Source organism: Molothrus ater, chromosome 4 (genome assembly GCF_012460135.2).
Source record: "Molothrus ater isolate BHLD 08-10-18 breed brown headed cowbird chromosome 4, BPBGC_Mater_1.1, whole genome shotgun sequence".
NCBI classification, from domain to species: Eukaryota; Metazoa; Chordata; class Aves; order Passeriformes; family Icteridae; genus Molothrus; species Molothrus ater.
Genome location: NC_050481.2, coordinates 19,617,355 through 19,641,573, shown reverse-complemented (window position 1 = coordinate 19,641,573; position 24,219 = coordinate 19,617,355). Strand labels below are relative to the sequence as shown.

The window sequence follows — 24,219 nt, the reverse complement described above, 5'->3', positions numbered from 1 at the left end:
GAACACAGGTTAATGTGCTTGGTAACAAAACTGGGATTTAAACAGATTTGTGCTGCCTCCCCTGCTGCCAAAATGCAACACACAGTCGACGGCAGCACATAGGTGTGGTCTAAGACAATAGTTTTGGCTGTTGCTACTCAGTTAACTTACTTGGCCTCTCAGTTAACTTACTTAAGCAATAGATGAATTGCTAATTAATCTATTAAGAAAACTAAAGAGCAATTAATTTCTACACAAGTTCTTAGGTGTATGCATTCACCATTTTACTGTCAACCCAATTCAACATGCATGGGTATTGGCTTTTCCTGTTCTCTGACTTAAGTGTGGGATGTGAAATATATTGCATCTCCTAACTCCTGTTTTTGCTAATTCAAAGCACTTCTGATTACCATACTAAGACAACTCTTATTCATTCACTTTAAGAGAAGCTATTTGCCAGAAGTCCAATATGCTATTTCTAATTCCAGCTTCTCTGACCTTTAATTTTTTTATATATCGCCAAAACAGGGAAATGCCAACTTCATTAGACTCCTCGAGATCACTATTTGGAAAGCACCATGCAAATGCTAATCACTGCTAGTTTGAGGCACACTATGAAAATACTGCAGTACTAATTGTTTTCCAGTGAAAATCTTAGTGTGCCTAAAATTATATATGAGGCAAGACTTGATGGTGCATGCTCAGAGGTGAGATTCATTAAGCAATATGCAGGGTGGACTCCTCCAGATAAGAGCTGTCAAGAGGGAAGGACAATGAAAGGTGGCTGGCACCTTTGACAATCATCTTTACAACTGGAAATAATGAGGTGTAGGTGTAGCAAGACACACTGCTCTGCTGGCCTGGCTGTCCCCAACTGCTCCTACCCACATGTCTGCACAGAGCAGCTTTTCCAACCCAGGGAAACAATTCATTAATATTTGTGAAGTGCTTCTGGAAAAGTCAAGCACTGTATAAGCACTAAAAAGTTATTGCTATGGTAAGGAGATGGGAAAGCTTGTAAGTAGCTGAAAAATATGTGCACTTTGTTCAAATAAAGCATTCTTCATTCTTATAGCAGAACAGGTATTTGTTCTTAAGTCTTAAGCCACCTTTAACTAAACCACAGAGAAAAGTAAATTTAAAAAAAAACAAACCTCTTTCTAAGATCACTACTGTAGAAATCCTGACAAAACACTTATTTAAACTGAACATAAAATTTTCACCAGGCAGTAATAAATACCTTTATCATAGAAATCATGCATGCATTGCAGCTTATGTAAATATGTACATTTTGAACAGCATATAAGCACAAACACAGTGTGAGTTATGTTTGCTCAGAATTTTTTCCTGATAGAAAGAGAAGGGAAGCAATGTTCACTGTCAGCTATCCAATTGACACTGCCTTTTCTCTGAAAGCCTCTGCAGGTGTCCAGCTGAACTGGTTAATTCCAAAGAGCCACAGCTGTCCAGCTGTGATGTGGCAAAAGAAGCATCATTCAAAATCAGCAGTTCTACTGTCATCCCCTAAAGACAATATCAAGCACCTAGCACACAACCTGTTCATGTACACCCAAAACATCTCTCCTCCCCTGAGGCCAAATTTCTCCATTTCCTCCTCACAGGCCCTTTAATGCTGTTCCTCTCTAGCTCTATCACTCATTGTCCACACTTTTCCATAAGGGCACATTTCCATTTCTCTCACAGGCACCACCAATGTCCTGAGAATTCCTCTTTTGTTATAACCTGAGCTATGGTATTGAAGAAGATGGTCCAAACCACTCCAGGAATTTATCCTAAGCCACAGCTGACTGGCCAGAAGCAAGGACAGTCCTTGGAGTGGGGGAACCTCACCAAAATCCCTCAGTCATCAAAACAATTACAAGCAACCCCTCAAGCAGAAACCAGAGCTCCCACTATGGTCTCTTGCTATGACACAGCATAACAGCAGTTTTAGCTGATGCACAAAGGGCAGCCTTTAAACACACCCTTTACTTACAATATCCTAAATATCTCAGGCTCAGCTTCACCACAGATGCTGTGTATTTTTGTGGTTACACCTTTGTTATTTTATGAGCACAAATTAAGCATTAATAATATTTTAATAAAGAAATAAACGGATGGGGCTTTATACTTCAAGTCATTAAAATATTGAATTTCTCTCTGTGTCATTAGCTGTATATGTCTGCTGAGTCTTTAATTGTATTTTGAAGAACAAGAAATCACAGACATGGAAGCCACATGAGAGAAATGGCCTCAATCCAAAATGAAATTATGTATAATCCTAAACTACATAACTCAGTAGTAGTTTAATGATAGCTTGTCTAATTATACCTTACAACACTTACTCTGCAATATTGTAGCATAAAATCAGCTCTCATATATATATGTACACACACACACATATGCATACATATACATATTCACACACAAACATGCAATACCTATAAAAAGAAAGCATTATGTCTTTGCTTATACACAAGAAATCACAAGTGCACAGACTGCCAAAAAACATGCCATGTGTCCTCCATACACTTCCCCCCATGAAATGTTTCCATGACAAGCTCCTGAAATATCCAGCTGCAGCAAAGTTGAGGACAATATACAGTATTCCTCAAGTACCTACATACTTTTTCAGGTTTGTGTCAATGTTCAACTCCAACTCCCAGCACAAAAAATTATTTTGAAGTATGAAGAAATAAAGAAAGAAAAAATATAATATGCTAAGTTCCTAAAAATACAGAAAATCACAGTGGAAATAAATGAGAAACCTGGTTAAATTAGGATGTGTGTATGGGACAGTTCAGATAAAAGGCTGGTAATTTTTTTACCTTTCACACACTTCCCTTTTCTGTGGGTTCCAATTTACAGGTACCATATTTAGATATCCACTAGAGTCCAAGAAAATATCAACATGGTCACATGTTCATAACAGCATCAAGATATGTACTGACTGCATCAAGTTTCTTATAAAACTCCAGGTCAGCACTGAACCTCCTACAGAAACACAGAGTTGATACACTAAGATACAGTATAAATATTTCCCTCTTTAATCTCCAGATGATAATGGACTTTACTAAACAGATGCCACCCATCCTTCATTTCAGTTAGCTGAAAGAACCAATTAGATGCACATTTTCATAATGAAAACATGAATTCAATGTGAAGCTTTGTCTAACAGGCTTGTACAGCAAAGCCTAAGCAGAGCTAAGCCATGGTCTCCAAGGGCTTCTCCCAGCACAGAATGCTAATGTGGGCTAGGGACTGACTAACTGCATGCATCCACAGATGTAAAAGGCAAAAATCCAGCAGATAACTGGGAAAGAAGTTGCAGTCATGAGTGGGAGAGAAGAAACTAGTTTCTGGCTAGAAAAGATCATAAACAGTTTCTGTGTTAGAAAGATGCCTGATCTTTTCCATCCAGCATTCTCAGCAAAGCAAGGCTTTTAAGCGTACTCACGCCCAAGAGCATTGCAAGCTGTTAGAAAACCCATCATGCCAGCAGGAGAGGCCACCAGGAGCACTGGCCAGCCATGTGGACCATGTAGAGGACAGCCTGTGGGCTGCACCAGGCACAGGAGACACTTCCATCTGGCCTGTCACCTGCAGGAGACGCAGAACAGCTGCTCAGGGATCACACACACAGGGCTGAACACCTCCTCTCAAGCACAGGCCAGCACATGATGCAGGTGCCACTTTCACAGTGGCCCAGGAGATGACATTTGCTGCCAAGGATGGAGGAAAGCACTTCTCAGGTCCTGGATCCCTCTTTACCCCAAAAACATGAGCCATCCTATCCCTTAGGCCACATCAAAGTAAGTTCCTCCAAACAGATTTTAAGCCAAATTTAACTCACTCTATTAGGCTTACAGAAAACAGCCCTCTATGAGAATATGAGCTGTATCCATATTTATTTTTATAAGTCCCATGGAAACCAATTAAATTAATTAACCTCTCTCCATCATCTTTTCTATTAAGTCTGTCCTCATGTGTAAGAACATGAAGATGGAAAAGGCTGGATCATTTCCCTATTCTAAGCTGTAAAAAAAAATAAATTAATGGAGAGGGTAATCAGCATGTACAGTGAAAACTGCTTCCATTTTAAAAATATTTCAAACAGAAAATACCTGGGCTCTCCTAAAACAATTACTTTTTTAATCCATCACAGAACCTTAAAATAAAATTTACCATGTGATTGTGTGCATCCCAGGAATAGTCCTACTATTCTCAGATTTTAGGGATGGACTAACCAAAATGAGCACTGTTTCTGACCTCCTATATAACAGCCTACACAAATTAGTTCCTTCATATTCAGATTCCAGCTTTTATAGAACCACTTTTTGTACTTCCAATTACTAAACACCATTCTTTTTCCAGAGCCTTCCTCTCACCTGCACTTGCACTTCCATATTTGTATTCATAAAGTTCTTATTTTTCCCCTGTTAAATCAATCAAGCAGACTTTTTTTAACCCCTCAGGGTAAAACATTTTCTGATTTCTGAGGAAGCTTCCCTCATTTTCTTTAAATCCTCCATGAAATAACATCCTATTTTTCCATGTAAGACACCAAACTGACTTGATCCAGCAAGCCTCACTATCAAAATACACAGCACAAAAAAAACCTCCTTGATTTCTGCTGAGTAGTCCCCCATGCAGGGACACACTGCAACTCCATCCCCTGTATGACAAGGGGATTGGTGACCCACTACTGCAGTGAGTCAGTCCATGCTATCCCCCTCCTTCTGTGGTTTCACTGTTTTTCTAATGTAGTTTAAGAGTGACCTAAATCTTCACTTCCTATTCATTCAATGTTTCATTTAGCTTATTAAAATGAACCCCGTACAAGTGAGTTCATCATTTTATGCAGCACAGATCACTCTGAAATTGAATTATTCTTATTATGTATACACCAACAACCTTTTTGTTCATGTGGAATCTCAAAGTTTAAGAAATAATGTTTGAAAAGAAGTGATGCTAGTCACGACCAGGGTGCTTTTCACACCTCTATCTATTAAAGGGTCAAACTGTGACATACATACTATATAAGAAAGTAGGGGAGATCAGATGTAAAAGACAAATACCTCTAGAGAGAGGATTTTTTCTTCCTGGGAATAGAGTTGAGAGTTTAAAATACCATTAGCTATGAAAAATCTCATGTTAATCTGAAGTCATGATACAGAATCTGAAATTAATTCAGCTGCCAAGAAATTGCTGCCATCATTAGCTACGTGGAAAACAAGATCTCTCTCCCTTGTTTAGCCACGTGGGACAGTGGATTATCAAAGTTCAAAAAACAAAAAGATCAGCAGCATTCCCTGTGCTCACAGAGTAAGATTGTCAGCTCATGCAGTTTGCATTACCTTGGGCACCGCAGACATAACCAGCTCTCACAGAGACTTCCAGTTCCACATTTCTACAGTTTTAAACACCTTTGAGGGTGTTTTGTGAAGGCAGAACTTGGATCTGGTGCAGCCATTCCTATGATGCAACCAGGCCACACACCCTGCAAAATCTTATCCTCAGGAAGAATCTAAGATACCAATCCCCCCCAAAATATTCTCCTTCCATTTTCATGCCAGAATTTCTGCATACATGAACTCATTGAACTTCACATCAACTTGTCCTGCATTCCCTTTAGAACATACATGCTTTTAACATCTTGGCATGAAGCTTCAAGTTTACACATCCACTGCATGAAGACCATGCTAAATTTGATTTTTTTTTTTTAACTGGCTACAGCTACTTTCATTTGCCACAGCCAGCGACAAGCAATAATCAAAAATAATATTTTTTGAGCATAAAAAACATACCAATACCATTTTTCGCACCACATCTGATCTAGAGAATGTACACAATGTGGAGGCAAAAAACTTGAAAACTTGATCATTATTTCATCATGTTTTCTAAGAGCACTCTTTCCTCCCATCAAGTTGTGTGAATAACTCCAATTAAGCCCAGATTTTCCTATGAAAGCCACAACTTTATTACAATGGATTTCCATGATAAAATTAAAATCCTTTAGGTCTCCATGCCTAACTTTGCCCAAGCAGTGACATCAACAATTTAATATCTTGAACTAATACTTCATTTCATTATAGCCTTAGGGGTAGAAATAACAGCATACCTATCATGAACCAAAAAGATTAGAAAGAAAAATCTGAAGATGCAGGAATTGCTGAAATGGTGCTTTAAATATATTTTAAATATTTAAAATATTTTGCTAAATTATTCATTGAATGCTTAAAAATACAGGGATTAGCTCTCCAATTTGGTATCTGTATATTATTTTCTTCATCTCCATAACTTGCCTCGTCTGTGCTTTCTAGGGAAGAGTCCTGAAACCCCATTAGCAGCCTGAATTACTTTTGGATTTAGGGAAAGCTTAACCTAGCTTTTCAGTATTGATAGTATTTTCTCAAAAGCCATGGTGGTTGTTGCTAGCTTTAATAACATGGTGTTTGTTACACTCAGGACATGAACAAAATGTGATTTAGATGAATGAAGCACTTCAGCATGAACAACATTGCTGTAAATAGTGCATCCCCTCAGCTCTCCCAAAGACATCAGTCTGTTCCCTCCACACGGTCACAAGTAATTCTATTCCTTTCAACTACACTAACTCATGCACACCAGACAGCAGGCTAGGAGCTGCAGGAAAGATATTTTCCTGCTAGAAGTCCATGCTATCCCCCTCCTTCTGTGGTTTCAAACCTAGGCAGATCTTCCCACCAGACAGAAACAGCCAAGTGTCAGATGAGGACAAAGGTGGAGCCTGATCCAGAGGACACGCAAAGGATACACTCATTTACATGGCAGGGATCTGGAGATGCACTCAGCTAACAAGGGGATACAGTGGGAAGCCCTTCCACAAGAACTAAAATCCTAAGGATTTAAGAAGAAACCACATCATTCCTCTTGCTAGAGCAAACCTACAAGATCTCTTCCTTGTGATAACTCCACTGCAAGCTGTTGTGAAGAGGTACACGATAAAAAGAAGGTCTCAAATCCAAAGCTGCTAGGTTAAACAACTGAAGCACAGAATATGAGGATCTGCATTGTCCTGGGCAAACAGAAGACCCACATGCTGCTCCATTTGAACAGAGTCCAAAAGAGAGACAGAAGGTAAAGACAGCCTAAGAGGCTGCTAGCCTCACACAGGGAGGCTGTCTAGCCTCTCACAATACATCCTTACGGTGAACGGAGGGTAAGCACCAGGACAGATGGCAGAAACTTTTAAAACCTACCAGTAGCCTTTTTTCCTTTTGTAATCAGATGTAGCTGTAGAGATTAGCATAATGTAGTAAGCAGTTTGAGGATTACACTGAAATTCATCTCTGCATGTATCTACTTCTAGGCAAATAAAAAAAAAAACCAAAATATGTTCTGTTTCATCTCCAACTAAGTTACAATTTCAGTTTCCATCAAACCCGACCTTTTCAGCAAATGCCACTCCGACAGCAATCCCTGAGGGCATCACAGGGACAAAGTGAGGCATGCAAACACTCTATAGCAGTGTTGAGGAATACACCTGGTGGAGGCAGCTCGGCTTGCAAGCTGCAGGTCGAGCTCTGGGTGGAAACCCGGACAAGAGGCCGTGAACTGTCAACCCTGGGGATAACAAAGAGCTTGAGGATGGGTGACACCAGCAGCTGGATGGAGACTGAGAGGGTGGCAGGAGCTGAAGATTCAGGAAGCAAAAATACCTCCTGAAACAATCTTCCCCGTACATATCCCAGTGACTAGTGTCTTTCCCTTAATACCAGGAACACATGCAGAGTATTACTTTGTTCACTTCTACAGACTTCACTAAGAGCATTCTGTGAGAGAGGATTGTAGGACAGGGAATAAAGAGAATCACATTTTGTTCATAATAGCTTCTGACTTGGGAATCCGGAAGACATCGACACAGCATATTCTGGTTAATTTACTTTGATATGTGAAGATTAACTCCAGGGAAATAAAAATAATACATTCAAGGATTCTTTCTACCACCCCTGTAATTTGTTTCTATTGTCACAGCTTCATTAAATCCCTCTGGTAAACCCGTAAGTATTACAAGCTGCTGTATTCAAGATAATAAAGTAGCCCATGAAATAACTTTCCTCAATAACCATCATTCATAATACATAAGTTACACAAAGTCTTTTTAACAGACACATACAGTAACCAGAGCTCAACTGATGTACAAGCAGCACTGACTGAAGCACAACTAACAGGAGCAAAGGCCAAACTATCACAGTGCCAAAGGAAGAATCCCAGCTTAAAAAAGGATGGCTCACCCTTGAGTCACTTTGCTGTACCCTGCAGACCAGTTTATCTCAGCTGAAATTGTCATTCCCATAAACAGGTGCATTTTTTGCACACGAGCTCACCAAACATTTTTTACTGGAATGCAGCAACACCTGCCTGACAGAGCAAACAAAGCTCATTTTATATCCAAACATGACTTGAATAATCACAGTACTGCCCTGCCCAAACTGTTTTCCAAAATAGACACATGAGGAGGGGTTTGATGTTGTTACTGTGCCAAACACACAATACCATTATTTTTCAGAGTCACTCTCTTCAACATTTTTTCTGTATGTTCTTCACCACAATTTGTGCTCAGGTATGGTTCAGAAAAGTAATATGCTCTCCAAATCTTAGCATAAAGACTGAAGTACTGAAACATAACATTCCAGTAAGTTTCTTTTCACACAAAGACTCCCTTGCTTTATTTCTAAGCTCATTTTCTACTAGAGCAACAAACCACTCAAAACGCTTCAGTAGGAATGCACTCTATTTGAATACAAATATTTGGATTCTGCATTCACGACTAATTGCTAAGTGTTTTGCTACTGCACAGAAAAGCAGATGCATCTGAAGCTTTCTCCTACTTCCCTATGTGTAACAAACCTTCTCAAGCCAGAGGTACAGAGAGAAGCCGAATGGCAACAGAGCATACATGAACTACTGGTTTCCCACCTTCAGCTGAGCATCTGTAACTGGGATCTATCCCCCAGTTTTTACACTATGGCCAGCCAGCCCAATACACACTTCACTAAGTAGGCACAGCTTCTGCTCTTTCAAGCACTCAGGTTAGTTCACAGCAAAGCCAATTCAATTGTGCCTTCTTCACAGCAGGGTTTGTTTGAGCTTTCTATTCTTTTCTGACACCGCAGAACAAAAAGAAGTCTGGCCTTCTTTGCTTCCACAATAGACGTGCTGAGTGTCAGTGTGAACAGACCAATTAAAAAATACAATACCTGATATCTTTCCAGTCAAAAGCCGAATTAAATAAAAGGGTCATGGCTGCAATATGCTTGCTTGAGGACTTCAGGTAAGAAAGTAATTAAAAAAAAAAAGAGAAGCAAACCTTCAGGTGTTGTAAATGGATACAACAGAAGGGCTTAAACAAATCAATTCTCATCAAGCAGGCGTCAGTCCAACACCCCGACTAAGTGCTCCACCCCACACTGTCAGAAAGGTGATATAAAATAACCCAGGGAAAGGACGGAAGACCATTAAAAAATAAATAAATAAAAATAAAACACCAAGCCCCAAACAAACAACAATTTAAGAAGGGCACTCAGGTTTTTTTTCCCCTCATATGCCATTATGAATGCCAGACCGAACAAGGCTTATTTACCTACAAATTTGCATGCTGTTGTTGGTTCATTTCAATGTCTAAGAAGCTGCAAGCAGCTGGGACACGTACAAAACTCCTCTTCTACGTGGACTCTTTGATACTGATCACAAAATGCAGCCTTTCAGCCAGAGAATTTACACGAGTGTCTCTCCTCCCATTTCTCAAAACTCAGTAAAATTTCAATTAATTTTTAACACTTCCAATCTCTTGTCAAACATCCCTGAAAGCAACCAAGAAGTTCAAACACATCTGGTGCAGCCTGTGCAGTAGGATCCTTGGACAGCAGAATAAACAAGTATTGTTTCCATAGAAAATCAGGGTAAGTTGTTTTCCCTGTAATGTGCTTTCATTTTTTGTCCAAGCAGCATAATTAACCAAAGGTTTGCAAGCTTCATTTTTAACTACTAGGACAGAAAACCAGTTTCAAGAGGAACAGAGGAGAATGAACAGCATACCAAGGAAAGGGTGCTAGAGGCACTGTAGATCAAAAGCTATTGCATTTTCTGCCTACTCAAGCCTTCTTTCACTGCCATCAGCAGCTACTGCTCAGCCTAATAAATACAAACAGGAGCTACAAGCAATACCTGAATCGATCTCCATTGAAGGAAGCTGTAACAGTAGCTGAGGATCTAGACCCATATGTGTACATCTGACAACAGCTTTAAATTCCTTTCTTATTTATTACCAAAAAAAAAAAACCTTCTGTAGATTGCATATAGTTACTGTTTTAAGAAACAGTGGTTCCTAAAAACCTACTAATAAAGAAACTAGGCAACAAAAGGAGTTTAAACTCCCTTTTAATTTTTTTTTCAACTGAAGGGGGTAAGCATCTTCACTGTCCTTCCAAGCTTTCCCAAAATCCTTCACTGGAAACAGTTGTTTAATTTCTCACAGTTCCTCACCTACAGCTCTCATGCCTCTCTCAAGCTGTTCTGTGTCACGTCAAGTCTTGTTTTATTTTAACTACACAAACCCTTTATGACAAGGATTTAGTCTATATTTAGAAAATGCTGCAAAAGATATAGTGCTGTGTAAGTGGTTTTGGTTTCTCTAGTGTTCAACTTCAGCATTTTGGAAGTCACATGCATTGTCCTATACCAACTGTAAGAATCAAGGTTGTGATTAAAGAATTGCTTCTTTTATACATACATTTCCACCCCCTTAACTATTCTCAAAGCATACAGAATCATAACAAAACATTCATAATGCAAGACATCAATAAAATTCAAATGAAAACATGAGAATATAGACAAAAATCTAAAATTTTCACACCCTTTTCAAACAGTAACTTCTTGCTCACCTTCTTCAATAGACAGTATCATCCTAAGGCCCTGTCAAATCAAGGCTACAAATAATGTGTGTATTGCAATATACAGCTTTGAGAAGCATCTTGCCCATAACAAAATAAACTACTTAAAACTGGGATAAGTAGCATTTCTTTTGCGTTTGTTATTTTCTGCCTACACCTGCCCCCTACTTGCATATCTGAGAATGGATTTCTGTTTTCATTTTACTGTTTTTAAAGCAATAAATGAAAGAAATTTTATTTTTTCTGAACCATTCACTATTCCATATTAAAACCAGCATAGCTTTCAACTGAAACCACCACTGCTGACCTTCTTTCACTGAAAACATTTGTATTTTATATATACACACAAACACACACATGTATGCAGTATTTACCCCAGAAAACTTATCCCCAGAGTGCCTTGGGAATATTACGTTAATAATGACTTGAATGAATTTTTTAGCTAATCCATCCTGCGAGTTGCTTACTAGGATACTGACATCCTAGTCTTCTTCACCTGCTAACAGTCTGAAATTGCAACTATTACAGGTAAAAATGACATGTGTCTCTTGCCAAAGAAGATTCAGATGCATAAGTTATTAGGCCATTAGCTAAGCCACGTAAGGTGGTTATTTGCATGTTCTTAGCTCATGGCAAATACTAAATGAAAAGAGCTAACTAGCAAAACAAACTATTAAAAACAGACACAAGTGCTGCAGAACCTGCAGGCCTGACAGTGTAAAACAGCCTTGTAGCCTCTGGTTCTGATTTCTGCCTCTTAAAAGTTTAATCTGTAACAAAACCTATCATTAACAGACAATTGTACATTGCTCCCTTATTAAGGGGCCAGGATCAAGTGCTGAAGACTGGTGTGAAATTTGCTGAGATGCTGCCACAGACAGACACCAAAGCCATAATTGACCAAGATCAGGACGCTGGGATGAGGATTTAAAGACAATAAAGATTACCTTGCAGCTCATGTGACTAATCCCTAAATTTCTTCTAACACCCCGTTTTGTGGTTGAGTAAAGGCAGAGAGCTGGGAGAACAGAACTGCTGATTTTCCCTTCATTCCCCACCACCTCTCCTCTGAGACTTTTTCTTCCCTATCTCAGCAAATGTCCCAGACTTTGCTAGCTATAAAATAAAGATTAGGAGGTAAAAAGAAGCCATTTGTGGTGACAGCTCTTATCACCTGACAAATTTCTTCATATTTCTATTATTTCCTCCTCATCTACTCCACATGCCTGTTTTTCACAACTCTCCAGTCAACATTATTTTGAAGCAGCTGTCCTAAATGTCATATTCTTCCTTCTATTTACACATCATTCATCTATTTCTGAAAATTTTAAATTTAGGCAATCATTTTAACTACCCTGGTCTTTTTAATCTCTGCTCCAGCTGGACTTGATAAAAACTCTAAATGCATTGTGTTGTCCCCTTGCATAATCACCATTAGTATAGAACAGGTACCTACAGGTACAAAGAAGTTTATTTTCAGGCACTGAACCTATTCACATCTATTGTATTTGCAGTCTTAAACATCCTAAAATTCCAATTCTTTTGAACTTACTTATTGTAAAAAAATTCTTATAATCTAATTTTTAGAAGTACTAAGAATTTAATGATGTAACAAAAACCATCAAAACAGTACAAGCTCAGTAACTTTTGAAAATCAGTCCTTGAAAAGAAATAAACGTACAAAAGCAAACAGACATGCATTAAAATATTATTTAAGGGTATAATTAAGGCCTCATTAAAAACAGTAGCAGTTTTGCCACTGGGCTATGGGGCCAACATTTCTCTCTGAGCTCACAGCCACTACATTGAAAAAACAGGTTCAAAACCATAACAAATTAGGATGCTTGAATGTCCTACTCACAGTGTAACCTCTGTAGTAACTAGCTACAAAACACTACATATTCACATAATTCAAAATTTAAATTCATGTACCACAAAACCATTTTACTTTGCTATTCACAGAGATGCAGAGCCTGCTATCAGCTTCCTTCTACTACATCTACTCTTAATAGGGAAACAGCAAAACCAGAAGAGAACAGGAGATTCCTACATGGCTCTTGCAGCCCAGGATCCCTGACAGTTCAGTAACCTCTAACAGAAGAAAACAACTGGAATGCTTCCAAAGGCTGCCTCTGGAGGACATGCAGGCGTGCCTGACCTGCTGGCTGGGTTTTTTTCCAAATAGCCAAGTAGTCATGCAACAAGGAAAGGGTCTGGAACATACACCCTATGAGGAGAGGCTGAGGGTTCTACAGGCTGGAGAAAATGAGTCTCAAGGGAGGCCTTATCACTCTCCAAAACTACCTGAAATGAGGCTTGTGGCTCAGGAACCCCAAGGCTGTGGGTCAGCCTCTTCCCCCAGGCAACTATCAGCAGGACAAAGGGAGACAGCCTGAAGTTGCACCAAGTTCAGACTGGATATTAGGAAAAACAACCTCATTAGGAAAAACTTCTTCACTGGAAGAGCGGTAAAGCATTGGAACAGTCTACCCAGGAAAGTGGTGGAGTCCCAGTCTCTGGGGAAAATGAAACGCGGCACTTTGTGATATGGTTTATTGGGCACGCTGGTATTTGATAAGAGGTTGGACTCGACCTTGCAGGTAATTTCCAACCTTAATGATCCTATGATTCTGTTATACCACAGTGTTTGTGCTTCAGCATGCAAATTGAACCTAATGTATGATGCATGATATCAACGTGGACGTGCCATTTCCTGCAGATGCTGGGCAGCCCAACTTAAAACATACTCAGTTTAAGGATCAAGCAATATTAAAAGCTTAACATGTCACTTCAAGCACAATTGATACCTTACACTCACAGCTGAAGGCATGATCTGCACTCAAGGTATTTGAGAGGTCTCAATGAATGTGAAAGAACATACATCATCTTGCAGCATCCCTTTAATGGAAATAAATATGGAGAAAGCCACATCATTTTCCTTATTGCCATTTTCTCCTACTTACCTCCCTTCAGCAAAATCAAGACAAAAAAAAATGCATATATTATTGCAGAAATTGCTTTCCAAGGCAGTTTATTAATGTTTCTGAACACTTCAAATAAAATTAGCTTCTTAGCATTTTCATCCCTCCAATATATACACTGCATTCTTATTTAGAGCTTCTGTGTTAACAATGAAATAAATATTCTTGCACAGAATAAATATGTATGGTGACCACTAATAAAAAAAAATGAAAGGCAATCTACTTTTGGCAGGACTGCTACTCTATTTCCATTGCCTCTGTGCCACAACATGTTGAGTTGGTCATCAAGAATCTAGCCAGCATATTTTAAAGTCATGAAACCTGACAAAACAGTTACCAAGGCTTCTATTCAAATCAGCAGCAATTCTGCCACTGGCCAAAACTTCTTCAAGAATAGATGGTAAAACCTGGCTCTTGTCCTCTCTCCTCACCAGTCATTTAGTAAAAAAAAATTAAGAAAAAACACTGTAAATTAATAAATAAATGAGGCAGTGTAGTTCTGAAAAACAGCCCCACAAATTGGCACTGCACTAAGTTAAAGGTAGAAGACACTCTAGAATTTTGAATTAGTACCTAGCCCACAGAACAAAATACAAAGCACAAACTGCTGGCACATTTGGATATTGGCAGAGTAGGCAGAGCTTGCCACCTGAGCACAGCATACCTCTCTGACCATACTTTGGAGGTACTGGGTGACTCCATCTTTCTCTCAGTGTGAGATTTGGCTGGCATGGCACCCAGTGACAGTTTAACATCATTGGCAGGTGACATCTGAACAGATGTCATTGGTTCTTAGGTAAATTACAAGGTTTGGACTATGCCACAAGCAACAAGCTGATGAGAAACCTGTTGAATACTTCTGTATCCCCACCCAAATTTAAATCCAACAGTACTATACAAAACCAGTACATCACTTAGAGCTGTTATTTTCTTATTAAAATGTTTAAAGAGATCACATAAACATGGCACATGAAACTAGGATCAGTAAAGGAGCCCAAAAACAAGCATGAAATAAGCAAAAAAAGTCACAGTTGGATATGCACTAGAGCCAAACAATATACTTTCAGAAGCAGTGATTTGCACTACCAAAATTTATAAAGGAGTGTTTTTAAAAGCTTCCTACCAGTCTGTCACAACTGGTTCTTCACACTGGAAAACAGCTGTGATCCTCAGAAGCATTACTGACTGAGCCAGATCTCAAATTCCTGATATGCTAGAGCATTATAAAAAATTAAGTGGTATTTCCTTAAATAATGTAAAAGCATCATTACATTCTATGAGTGCAGAACTGCTTTCTCTCAAAGCTAACAACAAAAAAAAAATAATCCAGGAAAAGCTCTTTTGCCTAGACTGAAAAAAATAAATCACCTGATAGTAATTAGTCTTTATTGAGAAAATGCTGCATAACTTTACACACAGTCCTGTAACTGGAACTGTAACAAGTTTCCACATCTATGCCAGGTTATCAAACAAACTATATAAATACAATTAATCCATTAAGATAAGACTGTGGGACTTGGGATGCATATTCCAGTTCGACTGTCTTTATCGCAAATCAGCTGTGTGACTTCCACACATCACTGCTTCAATGTCCCTAGTATGAGGAAAAGAACTCCAAGTCCATACCTCAACACTCACGTGGGCCTTCAGAGCAATAATCAGGGCAAAATCATAGCACCAAGTATAGGCAACACACAGTGTTTGGATACAAAACTATCAGCATAGATCTGGTAATCCCTCTTAACAGTGTGGTTTTACTTTTTGTGCAGAGTTACAAAACATAGGCAACAAGACTACAGTGCACATTTAATAAAAATCTTGCTTCTTTCACATCCAGGACTTTACTACTTTTACTTATTGCCTACCTGTAGCTTCCTTTCCCTTGCTATAAACCACCTATCCTCTGTCAGACAGTCACATTTCAGGTAAAGGCAGCAGACTTCATAGAAAGCATTATTACTACTACTATTATTATTACTATCATCTCACTGCCATACAACAGCCAAATGATACTACAGCCTTCAGTCATGGAGTGAGTTTGTGTTATCTAACCAACATAGCCCACTATGCAGCGCAGTGAAAACAAGTCAAGAAGCAGCAAGTAAAAGTAGCCACATATTTAACTACCAAACAGCTACAGGGGTTTAATATTGATGCCTGTAAAATATACAGCTGCATCTTCCATACAAGTTACAGGCCCTTGCTAAAGCACAGGAGTATATATGAAATCTTACCAGTACAAATGGCAATGTGCATTTAGGTACTTTCAAGTTCTGTTATTTTACATGGCATCTCATACAGCCAGTACACTCCATAGCTGAAGTCCAATACAAAAACATATTCACTTGATCAAGGTAACCCAGTTTACTGTCGCTGCAGAAAACTGCCAAATAAAGACAATATTGAGGAAAAAAACCTGAAGAAACTACAGTCACTTTTCAGAAAAACCCAGCCCCCATTTGCCATTATTTATGTGTGTATTTCCTTCTGTTTCCCTCCTCCCACCTGATGATGAGCCCCTCCAACTGCAGCAAAACTGTCCTCAAGGGGAAGACCTGAGGCACTGAAACTTCCAACAAAGAGTAACTTCTTAGAAGATAGAAGATGTAGTTCAGCTCCTCACCACAAAAAGCTGGTAGCTATTTAATTTAACTAAGTGTTCATAGGCCTTCTTTTCCATTGATATGTTTACTGACACATCAATGTTACTTCATGTCACGCTTTAGTCAATCAACCTCAGAAAAACAACAGTGCAACATTCACTTCTTCCCTTGCCTCAAGGGAAGGTAAATAGGTAAAAGGAGGTCTCCTTTTATAGGAGGCCTCCAAAATTGCAGTGTAAACAATCCAATTAAACACTATGAAAGTATCATGGATCTAGAATATGCAGGTAGAATTATGATTTTTAAAAACTATCATTGAGTTTAATTTAACAAAATGCTTTTCTCAATAACTTACTTGTACCTGTGTAATTCCCAACATCATAAAAAATACACAGTGGCCATTATTCTTTCTAGTACTCCAGACGGGCTAATCCAACAAAGCCATGGTCGAACTTTCATGGAAGAGTGGGAATTTTTCCCAACAGAGCACCTTCTCTACCTCTCTCTTTCAGTTTATAAAACACTCAAGCAAAAAAAAACGCTCCAAAACACTGCCAAATATTTCTTCAATGTCAACTTCAAAGGCTCCTGTGACATTAGGTTTGAATGAAAAAGGAGAAGTGCAACCACACACAGCTTATGCAGCACAAGAGATCGTGCTCTCACGATCACAACCACATGCACAGACCTGAGGATACAAGATGCTTCTTCAGCATCTTCTGTGACTAATAGACTTAAAAAACAAACATTAACTTGTGTAAGTCAGACATGGTACATGCCCTGTGTGCTGTCCCAGCTCATCCTCCTGGTCCAGCTCCCTTTATCTGCTGCCCTACTGAGGCCTGCACCAAGCTCTCCAGAAGGCAGGCCTCACTCAAGCCACCAGCTACTCCAAAATGTCCTGTCGAGGATGACAGCCAGGGTTACAAGACTTCACCCTGCAGGCTGACTTTCCCACTGAACTAAATTCCCTCATCAAACTATGGCAGAAAGCTGCTGCACTTCAGTTTCCTTCCAAGCCAAACTGGGGAAGTTAAACTACAGGGACCACTGCACTCCAGACTCAAAGAGGTAAAGGAACTTCAGTTGGCAGAAAATACCCCTTGCTTCTATGTCTCACTTTCAGCAGACCCTGGACAGTTGTGTATTATTACCTTCTCCTCAGACAGTGCTGCCTGTTTTTGGGACATTGATCTCTGGGATGCAAGAGATTAATAATGCTGTCATCATGAAGTCTCTAAGAGGACTTTCCAAGACTATTTCTTCCTCTGGGTTATTCCACGGCTGAGTCAGACCTTCCCATTTACATTTCCAAGAAAACATTCTTGAAGTATTTTTTACTGCTTCTGTACTAATTCCCTTTCTTACAGCAGCCTCAAAAATCACAGCTAAAAAGGAAGCTACTCCAGAGATGATCACTAATGCCAAAAAAATCCCAAAATGTACTACTACTGCTTCCAGCTAAATAAATACAACTGTTACCATCCTTTATACTAACTGCATTTGTAGTATAGGAACACATGCAATGAAAAGTTGTAAAGAGGACAAGAACACTCCTGAATGATTAGGCACAACGTCTTTGCTATCTGAGCTTTTTCAGTTCATTAATATTTCACTTTTATATATTCCTCAGCTGCTTTTACAACATGTTCCTTTCTCTCCTTCTTAAGTATGAGCAAGGAGAATTGTTTGAAGTACCTAGCAGACCTTGCCTCACATCCCCACCTCCGTGCCCCCTGAGACTTTAACACTTCAAGTGCAATATATACTAGATAGAAAAACACATCTGGCACAGAAGAGGGATAAGAGAATACTCTCAGTCTCCTTTCTAGTTACGTTCAACTATAAAGGTGTGCAATAAGAAAATAAAGCATACTGCAGTTTGTCTATGCCAAGACACTTACTGCTGTCAATCCCAAAGGAGAAACAGAGACATAAAGCTCGGAGGGAGGGGGGATCCCTTCTCTGTGGAAGAGCAAAATAACCTCGTTCCTTTGCAAGGCAACTTGCAGCAACATCCCTTCCTTGCCAAAAGTCAATCTCTTTAGCTAGGAGGAGCAAAACAAAAACTGTCTACAGGAAATAAAGGATTTCCATGAACCTCTTCCATAATAAGCACTACCATCACCATCTGCTCCACTTTTTAAGCTTGCCATGCGATTTTGGAAAGCACATGCAGCATCCTCCAGCTCCTGCCTCCAAATCCATGGCAAAGGTCACACGTGACCGCCAGTGGCCGGGCCCTACCCACTCCCACTGGTTCTGAAACCACTTCTTGGCGTTTTTTCTGGTTAATCGCAGATTGCTTAACACACACACACGGAGGGAGAGGGGGGGAAACGGAAAGAAGAAACGCCAAAAAATAAACAAAAAAATGATGGGATTTCTTCCCCGTCACCTGCAGCAGCGAGGCCGGAGCGACGGCCAGCGGGGCACCGGCTGCCCGCGCCGTGCCCCCCGCAGGCCGGGACCGACGAGCCCCGCGCTGCCCCCAGGCCACCCCGGCGGCACTGCCGCTGCCCCGGGCCGGGCCAGCCCCGGGGGACACCTGCGGCCGCCCCTCCACAAAGCCGCTGGTGCCGCTGTCCCCGCGCCGCCCTCGCAAATCCCCGGCGCTCCCGGAGCGCGGCTGCCGGGGATCAGCGCGGAGCTGCGGCACCGGCAGCCCCGATCCTCCGCCGCCCCCACCGCCGCAGCCGCGCCGCGGGTCGGCGCAGGGCGCCCGGCGGCCGCCGCCCCGCGGGCGGGGAAGGCGAGGCCAAGGCAGGGGGGCCCGCCCGCGCCCCGGGGCGACACCCGCCGGATCACCTCGGCACCTGCCGAGCGGGGCGACACGGTCCCGCCGCCCCGGGGCACCCGCACGCCCGGGACCCGGCGGCGCCCCGCGGCCTGGCCCGGTTCTGCCCAGCGATACCGCCCTCCCGGCAGGGACGCGTTACCTGGCCGGGCTCCTCCAGCGCCCGACGCGCTCGCCGTTCGCCGGCGGGGGCTGGGACCCTCCTGGCAGCGCGGCGCGGCACCGCCCCCGCCCCGCTGGGTCGCTGCTCCGCCGCGTCGCCCCGGCGCGGGGAGAATAATCCGTGCGGAGCGGCGGTGCCCCGGTCTGTCAGTCCGTCCGCCCGCCCGTCATGTTGCGGCCGGTGTGTGTGTGTGTGCGTGTGTGTGTGCGCGGCGGGCGGGGAGGAGGGAGGGCGGCAGGAGAGGAGGGAGGGATGCGGGGGCGGGCCGGGGCGGCGCTTCACCCGTGTGCCGGTGCGGGGCGCGGGTTCCGCGGAGCGGGGCCTCCTCGGTCTCTGTGTGTGTGTGCAAGGGATGATACAGAGCGTGTTCTCTGTGCGGCTGTGTGTGTGCGCTTCCCCGTGTCTGTCCGTATCCGTGTGTCCCCGGGCGGAGCAGCTCCCCCGGCCGAGAGGAGAAAGTCCGAGTTCCCCCCGGGGAGGAACTCCGCTCCCTCCGGTGTGTTTACACTCACCATCTGCTCAGGGATCTATACGTATTTTTCCCTTTCCCGAAGGACGGCGGAGCCCTCTGATTTCACCTCCTCGTCCTTTTTTCCAGAGATGTGTTTTGTCATTATTTCCCGGTTGCTCCGTGGCCAGCCCGGTGCATTGCTGGTCCTAGGGAGGGAATAAGGAAACGACGTTGAAGAAGCAGCTCCACACCAAGGACAGGTCTGGGCTGCACCGGTCTAGGAGCAGGAATGACTTCCCTGGAATATCGGGCAAGGGCAGAGGTCAAATACATGGCGTTTAATTCATTACATCTAAGTTCTTTATTCAATTCAGAGAGATAAGGTAAAGCAGAGAAATAGCCGTGTTCTCTGTGACTAATACTTAAGGAATATGACTGAGTTTTTTGCCAATTTATACAGGATCTCTCCTGTATCACCCACCAAAATGAGCTACCTTGCCTCATTAAGAACAATTGAGTACAATGAGTGAAGACTCAAAAGTGACAGGCTGCAGTTATGTGGCCTATTCTCTCATACCAAAAAATAACACACGTAAAACTCCTTGCACTGAAGAAACACATAGACTTCAGTCTGAACAAGATTAAAGTCTGTTCGTTTGTAACATCTGTGCTTATGCTGCAACTGCAGCCCAAAGAACTTTCAACTATTAGGCTACAGAAAGATACAGATCCAGAATGGAGTCAGAGTTTTGAAGAATTTTGAGTAAAACAGATTTTGACAAAAATACAGGTACAACTTAACAGCAACAACGAGGTTCCACTGAAATTCTGAATAAGAATTCTGTCACAGTGCAGAGGTCAGTGTCATACTTGGCATGAAAGTAACAAGAAATTGAACACTTATGTCTTTACAAAACTAAACAAGTCTTACAAAACTAAGCTAGCAAGTTCACCATACCTAATTATATTTAAATATAACTGTCAATCTGTTTAACATGTTCACAGGATTGTTCAATGAAATGTGATAACCAAATCAATTTCTTTTTCTTTTTGGGCCAGACAATAAACCTAAACCAGATAAAATATTTTACAGGCATAAATAAAATTTTTACAGGCATATGCAGCACATAGCAGCACTGCAAAAAAATGCTATGTGGAGAGAAACATTTTTAGTAACCTGTCATCTGCATTTAAAAGGCAAAAGATCTCATGTGACACAGCCCCAAGAGTGTTCATTATTGGAAGTACCTACCTTCACAATGTGGGAATTTCAAAGGCGAGCATGCAGTAACTAGATGACTTGACTGAGAGGTGGTTCACAACCCACAAAGTAGTTAAGCAACTGCAAGGGCATGAGTCGTCTCAATGAAGAGGAGGGTATTTGTCACAAGTAAAATTATGGGCCTACTTAGCCACTGTGCTAAGCTGAGTCAGCCTTGACTGTAGAGGCTGAGAAATCTGTGTTTTGCTGAATCAGCTATCTCCTAAGAACCTTGCATGATTTTTGGGCTCCATCTCCCTACCCTCCTTCATCCTTGTATTCAAGCAGAAGATTCACAGAGTTAACCACAATGATTAACTCAAGCTCTCTGGTTTCTATCAGTTTTCTTTCCTGCCATTGCCCTGAAAGGGCAAAAAAGCCCCTGTGATTAACTAGAATTTCCAGACACACTCACAAGTGATGCTTCCAGTGAAGCTGTCAAGGCTTTGATTAGTCCAGTGACACAGACAGACAAACAGAGACAGCAGCTACAGGTTGTATGGAAAAATGTCACCATTTCCAAATTCTAGGGATTAGGAGGGACAAAAAAAGGCCTAAACATGGTCATAAGCTTAAGCATTGAGCAATACCTGTGCTGCAGTATGTTTGCTACCTGAGGCCTCAGCAGATAGCTATGGGAGTTACTGGAGGAGGAACACTTGTGGTCACCACACCTCAGATCTCCCCAGGCACATGTAACCTAATTCTCTTTTTCCCTCCAGTTTCCTACTGGTGTGGCCCTGGTGACTTCAGCAGAAGGCCTCTCTTTGAGGCTATCATACCGTGTTTCACCAAAATCTTCATTAGGTTTTGCTTCCAGAACAAAGCCTTAAAAGGAAATTTCAGATTCAGAAGTGCACATTCACCAGGATCAAGACATTCTCATTCACTGAGATACGTCATGCAAGTCATGATATGACCTGATATGTCCGATTTCCTTGCTCTCTGTATCCTTTCTGTCGGCATTCATTCCTCATCGCCTGACCAAGGATTTCACATTATCCTCGTGCTTGATGCTGTCTCCTTTCAAAAATCAGAGGGGTTAATGTTTTTCATACTTTTATCCCTTTGTGGTTCGGTTTCCACATGTATGGATCCAGCATAGGCAGGCATGGGGGAAGCTGAGACATGTGAGATCAAATTGGTTTCAAAAGCTATGTCCATCAGGGTTGAGCATGTATCCCTGTGCGACCTTCTTGAAGGTCTCAGCCCTTGACCAAACAAGCATCTCTTTATTCTCTACACAAGTCTCAGGGCACAGAGAATCACTAGTCTGTCTTATTCAATTCACCAGATATGCAGTGGTTGTCTTCCTAACTGCATGAATTTTGGGTCTGGCCAGAGCTATAAACAGCCCTTGGGGATAAAACAGATTAATTTCTGGTTTTGTAGGAGCATTTTATGACCCTGAAAGGAGCCAGTTTTGGAAGACTGGTATGCTGGAGGGGCTAAGTATGCCCAGCAGTGACTCATGACCACAGGCTGGGAGAACCTTACCATGGCACTGGGATACACTGGGACATCTTGGGACATCCAGGGGATGTACAGACTTCACTAAATGTTTTTCTCTTACAGTACTGTTTGAGCCAGGTTGGCTTGGGGTAGTTGTCATACCATAGTGAGCATGGAGTGCTCTGGCCAGGTCCTGCTTCACCTTACCATCAGAGGAGGGGACAAAGAAAGCCTCCAGTACCAAACTGCTTCCACTCTCCTTTCAGGAGACATCTGTTCAGTGAAGCATTGTCACACTGATCAATATCTATTCGTTTTGTATTGCATATGATCATATCCACTTACACCTTTGGAGCAAGGATTAATCGAGTGACCTTCCCCTTGCTGTATAGTTCCATGTGTAATGCATTGAATAAATACTGAAACCAGACAGTTTGTTAAAAGTTATGAATTTTATCATGCTAACACTGAAACCTCAAGGAGGTTGAAGTCCACTTTAGTTAATCATAAAAAAAAATCATCTGAAGCAGTTTTTGAGTTAAGGTTCATGCATTTTGTTCCCTACTTTTAAACAGGCTGTAAATTGATTTATACTCTGTCTCTTGGCTCCCTCAGCTCCAATGGCAAAAATGACACCACTTTCTAGAGCTATAACCACCTTCACTACTGAAGCCAGAAAGAACCATTACAACTAGAAATACAGAATTTCTATTCATTCAAAAAGATAAATGCTCCCTTACACTTCAAAATTCAGTTTAATAAACTGAACAAAGAAATGTTATTTGACTCCCAGTGGTGAGATAACTGACACGATACTATCCTTGATGAAAAATCTCCAGTTTGGCACTAAAAAAGGATCAATCCCCACACCTGCACTTTTCTCTTTTAGTCTGTTAGAACACCTCATCTATTTTGGCTTCATCATTTCCTTTCAAACAGTTGATGCAGATATTATCATTGCTCATCGCTGGAAATTGTGATGCCAATGAATATCAGAAGAGCACCAGAAGATTTCTCTCTAACAAACCAGCTTTGTGAATATATTTATCTGGTTAATCTGATTTCAAACACTGTCAATATGCAAGTTACTTGCTTTGCTGTTATCAGTATAATCAAAAGCATAAAAATCTTGTCAGCTCTGATATTCATCTAATTTAGATTAGTGGTAAAGTTTGTTTACATGCCCATAGAGAAACATGCCATAACTGGAGAATGAAGTTTTGTTTATTTAGTTCAGTGTTTCACTGGCAAAACTGTCTTGCTAAAGAATAAAATGCTTCCAACTTGGAGGCCTATTTCCCCAGTAAAATCTGTGCACACTGGTTTAGAGTCTAATCCTGAAGCAGGCAAGCAAACTTCTGGTTCTCCATTGTAATCCCCAAAGCTCCACATGGATACATTAACCTGAAGGACTCCAAAGGACTTGAGCATTGTACTTTCACAAACAACAGCTAATAAAAGCCTCCAATGGCTGCCTTGTGTGTTTTCATGCCTTTTTGTTTGAACAACGGAAGTCTCAATGAGGTGTTACCTCTCATTCTAACCTCTTCCACTTGGAGGATCCCCATAACAAAATATTTTGGTTCTGCAGGCTACCA

At 41.4% G+C, this 24,219-nt stretch overlaps 1 protein-coding gene across 1 annotated transcript in view; it reads right to left on the bottom strand.

Annotated features, from left to right (window-relative positions):
• CCSER1 (coiled-coil serine rich protein 1) overlaps positions 1–19,634 on the bottom strand; it is a 614,942-nt gene extending 595,308 nt beyond the window's left edge. Inside the window, exon 1 of the mRNA XM_036382606.1 lies at positions 19,437–19,634. The gene's annotated coding sequence lies outside the window, so the exon portion shown is untranslated. The remainder of the gene's footprint in view (positions 1–19,436) is intronic.
• Between the last annotated feature and the right edge of the window lie 4,585 nt (positions 19,635–24,219).